An 8944-nucleotide genomic window follows, 5' to 3' on the forward strand; every position below is an offset into this window, starting at 1 on the left:
ATAAAGTGCAGTAATTTAATTACTGTATTTCCTGGTGTTTTGAACACAATAGGTAAGTAATTGAAGTGCAAACTTTCAACGTAAACATCTTACAAGCAAAAAATATTAATTATATGCAGCAGCTCTAGAAAAAAATGAATAAACCTGCTGGTGTTATCATAAATAAATAAAAAATTATGCTTTACCACTGGTATAACTAGGGGAATAAAAACATGGCATTTTAGACAGACGGGTCTATAATCATTACTTTAACCTTATACACAGCAAAGTCTTATGCCTGTGCTTCCACGGTTTTTTATTCCTCATCACTGTCTATATCTTTTTTGAAGGGCAGATTTTTCTTGAGGAAGATCAACTGATCCCATGTTCATGTTTAAGTAGACTGCGTTTCGTGGAAACAATATGCCGCCCTTTCCACCATTGTAGTGGGTTATTTTTCAGGGTTAAAAACTCACGATCTCTGTACCGCTTCACACTTCACAGTAGCTCTGTCCCATGCAAACAGATCTGGCTGCCTTTGTTACTTCAAAGTCCGACTTTTGTTTTCCTGGGCGCGTTGAAAATCAATCGCTGCACGTCGCTGGCGTGGTGCGCAAACTGTCCATTGTTTTAGCATATTGCTTCGTTGCCACTACTAGTTTCGTTTTGGGCTGTGAAGAAAACGCTAAGGAGCGTGCATTTCAGTGGTTTTGTTAGCTCTCGCGTTTTTATGACACGCCCGTGACGATCGGGTAATGACGGCGACTACGAGTGGTTCTGCCGAAATGAATGAGAAGTTGAAGCAACCACGATGGTGGTCACAATCTAAATGGGCTGTGTGGTGAATGACACAAGCGCAGCATGTGGGGTAAAAGCTAAATTATTATCATATTAAGCAATCCATTAAACTAGGCATTAGAAGCTGATTCTTGTGCTCGCGATAGCCAAATTCTATCTCCACTATCGGTTCATTGAATATTTAATGGCTAATTACTGTCGAATGGTAACTTTACTATCGATACAGCTGTATCTCTCACCTGTAAAACCGGACATCCGGTCGTATCGGTTTATTGTTCTCAAGCTTACTTTTTAATTCCGAAAAATTCGTCAATCGGATTTAGAAGAAACCTTTCCGCCGTTAACCCTTTAACACCGAACGTGTCAGCAGCGACGCGTTTACGCATGTCGTCTTTGAAGCTTCGTCACGCTGTAATTACGTCACCCACATGCCGCTGGTTGGTCTCATTTGAAAGTGCGGAAGTTGATGTCCACACCAGTTTTTATTTGAAGTCAATCGACCAAGAAAAAACGGGAGATAATGTCATTTGAGTTTTATAGTTTTATTGCACTCATAAATATGCATTAAAATGCTGCATGGGCCATGTATTTATCTCTATCTATCCCCATATTTCCATCATTTCTTGTACTTTTTCAAAACTGAAAGCAGCACAAATGACTACCTATCCCAAGAGCCGTTGTGATGTTAAGAAGGGCGAACCGAATGTGGACATTTTTAATAAATTTCCGAGCGAGGCGCCAACTAAGGAAAAGGAGGCATTCGAAGCAAGCAACGGCCGGTTGGATTGAGCGAGCGACTTTGAAACATGCAGAATGAATCTAAAACTAAATTTAGCGCAAGCTAATGCATTATTTCATTAACTCAAGGAAGAAGATGAGCCGTATTTGTTGTTGTTTTCCTGGGATGAGTTGGCGCCTCGGCGAGTAGAAGTGACAGCAGCGTGCAAACGGCGAAAGAGTAGGCTGTGTGACGTTGTGTGTAACGCAGCTCCGTGACCTGTTCATGCAGAAGCTTTATTGAGTGCGCAAAAAAAAAAAAGAAAAATTTGAATTGAAATCAACTACTTGTCAATATTTTTGAAAATACTTTTTTTCAATGTTATATATATTTTTTCTTCACTATAATCTTTTCAATTTTTATAAAGATGAGTGTTGGAGAAGCTTGATTGCATGTACGTATATACTTTAGATAAGGTGATGGGTATAATACCTAACTCCACAAAGGGATATCCTCCAAACCCTTTTTGTGTTAGATGATAAAAATTATTTTTTTCTTTCACTATTTTGCACTATATATAACCTGTTTTGACCACAGTATGTGTAAAGGCCAAAAACGCCTATGACCATACTTGCTGTTTGTGTTGAATTGTCAAACATAAAACTATTAAATCTTATTTTTTTCTATTGAATGTTTATCCTAACAAGTTAAATAAATATTATCAAGCTTCAAAACGATTGGTCGAGCATGTTTGGTTGTCAATGGGACATCAACATTACAAATTTTGAAAAAAGATTTTGGGATTTTTTTTTGTCTTTTTGGGTCCAAAATGTGGATTATAATTGGTCAGCGAAGAAAACAACAGTTTGGTCATGAAGTTCAAGGTGTCCTTAAAAAAGGGACCCAACTTGGCCATTGTGAACAATTTTTTTTTTTTTTTTAAATCTAAAGGCAACATCAAATGCATGCAAATTCGGCCAAAATAGGCTTAGGTGTTAAAGGGTTTTAAAGCGGCTTTATAAAAAATATTCGTCTTTTGCACTTAGAAGAAACCCTTTACGCCGTTAAAGTGGCTTCATGATAAGTTCCCTGTCATTTTTGCCCCCCTACACCATAAGCTGATTTTCAAGGAGGGCCAGGCCCTCCCGGTGGCTGAAAAGTATAATTGCATGTAATTGACTTTATTATAGAGGCAGTCGGACATCCGTGCATTGTAATACAAACGTGTTGAACTTTCGTCTTATTTGCGGTATTTTTTCCGTCGGAATGACTAGAAGTTGCTGTGTTGCGGGTTGTCACACAAGGAAGAGTTCGGAGCCGCATTTGAAGTTCTTTATTCTTCCTTGTGAGAGGAAGAGAAACAAATGGCTGAATGCAATTTATCGAGGAACAGTAAAAGAAGACGGATCGGTGGACTATTCTCGCCTGTGGGAACCTAAATCCAAGCACATTTACGTTTGCAGCCGACATTTTATTACTGGTCAGTAAAACTGGTGAGTAAACTTTAATTTTTGCCCCAATTAGCTGCTAGGATTCAATAGACTAGACTTTTACTTATTATTATAGATATTCTTGTAAGTTTATTTTATTGCTGACACTGTATTTCGGCCTCATCAACATATTGTGCCCCCTCACCCCAAAAGTCCAACTCCGCCTATGCCCTAGACGCAAGAAATGTGATATAATAAATTTAAAAAAAATACATGAAAATATGATGGTAGCATTAATGTAACAAATCTATCTGCAAATGCGTACCTGGATTCACAAAATATTTGTGTAAATTATACTTATACGAGACAAAATGTAACTACAATAAACGTGTTTCCTAAATATTACTTAAGACCAAATAGCTTTTGAGGACCTCTTGAACTTATTTTCATCTTAGCAGTTAAAGTACGGTAGCTAGTTTTCTGAAAAAAATAAAATAAAGGTTGCAATAATTTGACACATTTGACACATTTGTATGTTTTATCTGCCATTAAGTTGTATTGCGTTCAAGTTACACAAACCCGAGCAATGCCGGGCCATACTGCCAGTACATTATATATGGTACAATCCTAATGAATAGAAATCAATAGGTGGCCATTCGACTGGGGCCCAGTAAGCATTCATTGGTTTTCATTAAAAAAAAAAAATCTGTATAAAATTTATTGCTTTTGCAATTCCTGTGAGTTTCCAGTTTTGAAATTATCATCACATAAAGACTCATTTTTTCTGTATGTGGATCTTTAAAAATTCTCACAATAAAGCAGTTTCCAATTTTGACAAATCTGTAAGTGCTCCAAAAAGCCAGCAGAGGACGCTCTCAGAATGAATTAGTAGGTTTCCTTCATCCAGAGCGGTCCAGTTTTTAAAATTGCTTCTTTTCTTTAGTTTACATCAGGGGTCCTCAAATACAAATCTTGAAGGTCCACAATTATTTTTTGCATACAAGGATGGGTCCATTTATCAATGTCGGTCAAGTAGGTCGAAGGTGGTAAAGGTGGTTTTCTTTTGACCAAACAAAAATACAATGCACATTCTGATTAAATAAAAATAAATTAACAAATTATTTTCTTGAATTAAAATAAAAATACCAAAAAACAAAAACATGCACGGACAATGTTTACACATGTACACTAAATAATTGAAGATCTGTCACTTGTACACTAAATAATTGAAGATCTTTCATTAAGGTTCAAACAATAACTACTGACAGTACATTTTGTAACTGTAAAACACTGCTGGACAAAAAAGAAAATGTGCAAGTAGTACAGTATATGTTCACATATACAGAACATAAATAACAAGCTCTGTCATTGAAGAGCAAATATAATAGTTATTGACTTTAACTGTAAAACACTGCTCAGTGAGAGAAATGGCATTTGGGGGTCACAAAGCTCACATCATCAGCCAGTACTTCAGCGCATCTTGTGGTTGATGAACCTGAGAGTGAGCTTTGTTTGATTTTTGTTGTCATTTCCTCCTTTTCTTTTCCTTCAAACATTGCTGCCTTCATTTCAGTCATACACTCTTTTATTATTTCTAGGGCTGTTAAACGATTACATTTTTTTATCGAGTTAATCACAGCTTAAAAATTAATTAATTATAATTAATCGCAATTCAAACCATCTCTAAAATATGCCATATTTTTCTGTAACTTATTGTTGGAATGGAAATACAAGACACAAGACGGACATAAACATTCAGCATACTGTACATAAGTACTGTACAGTGTTGTCACAGATTACTTGAAAAAGTAATTTAATTACTGATTACTGATTACGCCTCAAAAAAGTAATCTAGTTACTTTACTGATTACTTCATTATCAAAGTAACTAAGTTACTTTAAAAGTAATCTGTCAGTTACTTTTTACCCATTTTTCTCCCTTTGCCGCTTAAACATAAGAATAACAACAGAAAAATGTCATCACATGTAATTGACTTTCCGATGATTGAATTTAAAGGGGTATATCAGAATTTCGCGCTAGCTTAGCCACTCCGGAGCCCTGAAACTAAGAAATATCTGACAAACTGCTTGGAATTTGTTGAAATCAACTCCACCGACCAATTAAACCCCGCAAACTCTAAGATTAAGCCTGATGTCAAAACTTCTGAATTTCGGCTTATGGTTAACAGCACATCAGTGCCAATGTAAAACTATGCAAACTGACTGCACAAAATTGCAAAGGTGGTGGGCGCGGATGTGCGTCCACAACCCGGAAGTAGTCCTCTCAACACACACGCAGTCAATTTGGCCACAAAACGTGGCGGCAACTAAGCACTTTACACTCAATCGGACTTACAACACATCCCACAGATGCTAAACGAACACATCACCATTCACCTCACGGCATAAATGTGCAACACGCATATGATGTAAACAAAGCTTGCCAACTTGGAGCGATGACTGCCCGTCGTTGCTACAGCAAAGCTACGAAGCGGCCGCGCATGTAGGAAGTCCAACCTTTTGCTGATACCCTCTAGAATGAAGGAAAATACTCACCTTCATTCATGGATATCCACAGATCAACATTCCCTCGCAACGTGTCAACACTCGACTCCAATGTCCACCCGCCTGCCCCACGCCTTCAGTCCCACAACACATGTGACACGAGACCAAAACAGGAAATAGCTAAGAGGTTGTCATGGAAACACGTACCAGGAACCTTTTATTTTAGCATTTTCTATTCAAAATGCTCTTCGTACATGACTACAATAATCTTCATTTTACATACGTTATTAGGCGATGAAAAAATAGTAACGCAGAGACACCAAGGAAACTTACTTTAATCAGATTACTGGTGTAGAAAAATGAACGCGTTACAGTACTTGTTACTGAAAAAAGTAATCAGATTACAGTAACGCGTTACTAACTAACGCGTTACTGACAACACTAGTACTGTATTTGTTGATTATAACAATAAACCCTGTTGGAGGCATTCTTTCAGGTCCACCGCATGTTCATTTTCAATTCAGGTGAGACAGCTAGACTGGATTGCTAAATAAAAGACTGGAGGCAAGAGATCATTACTGCGCAGTTTTAATTTAAGAAATTTCTGGGTGCATTCAGTGAGTAAACGAAAGCTGTGTAGAGAAATGCACACTGAACAGAGAGCCTGGCGTTGCTTATATGCTGTGCAGATAAGGAGGTTTTGAGCCTTGTTGGTTGGCAGTTATAAGTCCATGATTATCTGAGGCAAAACTAACTGTCAGCGGTTTTCTTTGAAAAACAACTCTATTTATGGACATGATTGCATTAGGGGAGATGCATACTGACTTCAATCCACAAGATGGCATTAACATTATTAACATTCTTTCTGTTAAAGGGATCCACGGATAGAAAGACTTGTAATTCTTAAAAGATAAATTTGAGTACAAGTTATAGTAATTTTATATTAAAACCCCTCTTAATGTTTTCGTTTTAATAAAATTGGTAAAAATTTCAATCAAAAAATAAACTAATAGCTCGCCATTGTTGACGTCGCTGAGCGGGACATCACATGGGCTCCCTGCCGTTCTTCCACAGTGTCTTTAACTACGTAAGGTAGTGATTTAAATACACCACAAGGTGTCAATGGCGAGTTTCAAATTAATTAGAGATCTAGCTAAGGCAAAGTCTGAGTAAGTTTTATATGTATTTTGCATAGCTATTTTGATTGGGAATCCAGTTCTCTTTGCATTGAGCGCTTTTCTTTTTGTGAACATTATTTTTTTTTGAGAGGTAAGAATATTATTTTTGTTGTGCTTTCACTAAATGATACTGTATCGACTTAACTGTTCCGCCCAAATGCATGATGGGAAGTTGGGCAACCATGACTGTCAGTGGTGGCTGCAAATGGTATATAGTATGTTCTGCGTTGTGTTCAATTAAGCGTGTTGAGAAAAAGATCGTCTCCTGTCACTCTTCCCCACGTCGTTTTCCACAATAGTTATGTTTATTGTGAAAGAGTTGCCAAAGCTTATGCCAATAAAAGGCGCGGTCCAATGAATGTCTGTGTCCACTCGCATTTCTCTGCCTTTACACTCTCAATGTGCTACAACTGTGTCATTGTAAACTGTTTGAGGCAACGTATGGACGGGTCATTCTGTGCATGCGTTAATTGCGTAAAATATTTTAACGTGATTAATTTTAAAAAATAATTACCGCCCGTTAACTCGATAAATTTGACAGCACTAAAATTTCTCCATCAGATAATGGCTTCTTATGTTTGGCCAACACCCACGACACTCTGAGTGAGCACTCCGTTGCAATTTGTTGTTGTGTCATAGATTTTACAATAACCTTGCTTGACTCTTGATATGACTGCTTCAACCTGTTAATGTCTTGCCTTATCAATTCTGATTTAGGAGGAAACCTATCTTCAAAAGAGCTGTGCTCTTTAACATAATGGTGTTTCACATTTTCACTTTTTTTATCAGAGCAAATGTCTTGAAGCATATTAAGCACATAGGTTTGGTACCTGCAGTTGGTAAAATGGACGCATATTTGTCAATCCATTCCTCATTGAAACTGCGATTTTCGAACGGCGATTTTCGTTGTCCACTTTTCCTCTCTTGGCCAACTTTGAGCATACCATTTTGTAAGATTCGGTCTTCTCTTGGGATTGCAAAGTGCTGGGTGCGACTCGTGTTTCACACTGCTGCGGTCTGTCCACTCTAGCAAGTAGCATGCAGGCTCTCTCAGCTAATCAGCACATCCATGCACGCCCTCTTCAGCCAATGGCGTACCGCAAGCAACACATAAATTGATATTCATGACATTAGCTACTGTTGCTAAGGGGGGACACGCCACGCACGCACATCCCTAATAGGAAATGAATGGAAATCGTGTACGAAGTAGATGTCTACAGAGTTAAACCTACTAATTCTCTCCAAAAATGATGTCCATGGTGCCAAATTCACTGGCAAAGATGTGGAAGAACATAAAAATGTTCAGTTAAAGAGATGGCTTTAGTGTCGAAGGCTGAAAAAGATGAAAAAAAACGAGCACAAAACGATCGTAAATTCTACTCAGTGACAGCCAACGAATGCTTCTAATTTTTTCGTAGATCACAAATCTTAATTCTATAATTTATTTACACTTACCCCCCTTACTAATGTTTTTTTTTTACAACAGAAAAGATAACTGGCAGTCAGATACCATTTTAATGCTTTTCAGGTCATTCATTGTCAAACAGAAGCAGCACGGCACAACGTCACGCTAAAAAATAAGTTAAAAATATCAGAATGGCTTACCTCTTTGTCCTCTGAAAGGCCATGCCAACCTAAAAAAATGTTTACTGCATGTGAAATGTGAATGGATTCACCGAGCTGCCGTTAAAATTCCGCGCAAGTTGATTCATCCTTCACATTTTTTCCTCCGAGTTTTCTGTTTCGGGAAACGTATGAAGAAAACATCATTCATGTGTCATAATGTCTAGAATCGTTTCTTCAACTTCCACAAAAGCAATGTGTGATCAGCATGTTCGTTTTTGGAAGATTACCGGAGAAAAGTAGCAGCATTAACATTGTTTCTAAGCGAGGGCGGGTCTATAATGTCCCACTTCTACTTTACTTCTGCTTTACGATGCAACGTCACGGTTTTTGTGACGGCCCTGGCCGTTTAATAGTTAATTTTCTGAGATTCTTCCAGTCAGCTGATCGTCGCCTCCACCAGCTGGTCGCTTCCCCTCCCACTGTGACGACGGCTGATCGACGTAGGACGGGCCGACGACGTCACCACCGGTGATTGGCCACCGGAAAAGGCGCCAAGCTTCTTAAACCTGCCGCTGTCAACGCTCTGGGAGGTCGCATTTGATAGCATTCTGTCGCGGTCCTCCTCGCCAGCTATTTGCTCGCCATTCACTCTCGTTTGCATTCGATCGCTACTTTGATACACTCCCGCTTTTTTCGGTGAGGTCTTTTGTGTTTATTCGTTATTGGATCGTTTTTGTTCACCACTGTAAATAAGAGCACTGAAGCAAGTAA

The sequence above is a fragment of the Corythoichthys intestinalis genome, chromosome 5 (assembly GCF_030265065.1).
Source record: "Corythoichthys intestinalis isolate RoL2023-P3 chromosome 5, ASM3026506v1, whole genome shotgun sequence".
NCBI lineage: Eukaryota > Metazoa > Chordata > Actinopteri > Syngnathiformes > Syngnathidae > Corythoichthys > Corythoichthys intestinalis.